This window comes from Egretta garzetta, unplaced genomic scaffold (assembly GCF_000687185.1).
Source record: "Egretta garzetta isolate BGI_Z169 unplaced genomic scaffold, ASM68718v1 scaffold720, whole genome shotgun sequence".
NCBI lineage: Eukaryota > Metazoa > Chordata > Aves > Pelecaniformes > Ardeidae > Egretta > Egretta garzetta.
The window spans coordinates 6,812-8,048 of record NW_009258283.1 but is presented as its reverse complement, the minus strand read 5'-3'; positions in this window follow the sequence as shown (position 1 = coordinate 8,048).

Here is a 1,237-nt window from a genome sequence, read left to right as displayed (position 1 = left end):
ATATGCCTATACATATGCATAACCTGTCTCCGCTTTGTATTAAAATTAGCTTCAGGAGGTCATTTCCATAAGTCCCTCCCCACTGCGCCTGCTCAGTGCCTCCTGGTGGTGGGCTTCGGGGGTCGTGGGGATGAAGGCCGATGGCTCCTCTTCATCGCTGCTAGTAACCCCTTGTTCTTGCGCAAACTCAGTTGCTCCTTGGCTCTTGCTCAAACCACAGGTTCGGTGTAGACCAGCTCTTGAAGTAAACACCTGGTTCTTATCAAAAAACTGTCCTTTGTAAGGAGCCACAAATCTTCCTACATCAATTAGTTCTCATTCCTTCGAGGCTGGCAACCTTGGCAAACCGTTATTATCTTCTTGCTTCATCCCCTCCCGGTTCTCCCCGTCCTTGAATAGGGTTCTAAATTCACTAAGTAACTATACAACAGACTTTAAGAAGAACAAAAAAATCCAAGCTAGACACTACTGCCTTTAGCAAAGCAACCGCAAGCTAGACAATACTAATTTTAGCAAAGTAACAGCAAGCTAGACGATAAGGCCTAAATTTTATGCATGTAAGCCGTTTTACATTTGGGGTCTCTTTGACCCTTAGGGTATCAATCTGTCGAGCCCGTCATGGCTCAGGGGTCTCCCCGCCCCAAGGGGTTCAGCCCCCCTGCCCAATATGCAACGGCTGTGTTAACGACCACGGGGCCCAATGGTCACCCGTGGTCAAAACCACACCCGGGCCCCAGTGTCCTTCCGCCTCTTTCTCGGTCCCATCTCCCCCTGACAGGGAAACCCTCCAAACATACTCGGTCTCCGATTCTCGCGCCCTCCTTGCCAAATGCTTTCGCAGCTTAGCCAATTCGGTTGCCGTGAGAGGAATTTCCTTAGCAATAACCGGGGGGCGATGGCCACTGACGTGCGGACGCGGCCTCCCCAGCCTGCAAGGCTGTACCGCAGGTGTGGGTATTCAGCGCGGGGCAGCACGGGGGGCAGTCCCACCAAAGTCGTGCGCGCCGCAACACGGCAGCTTGCCCTGTTTGTATGTAGCAAAGCGTTACATATGCATGGAGTTGCCCAACACGCCTATCCGTAGGCATAACCTGTCCCCGCTTCGTATGAAAATGAGTTTGCAGAGGTCATTTCCATAAGTCCCTCCCAGCTGCGCAGGCTCAGTGATTTGAGTCGGTGGTCTTCAGGGGTCGTTTGCTTCATCCACTCCTCTTCCTCACCTTGTCCTTTTGGCGAA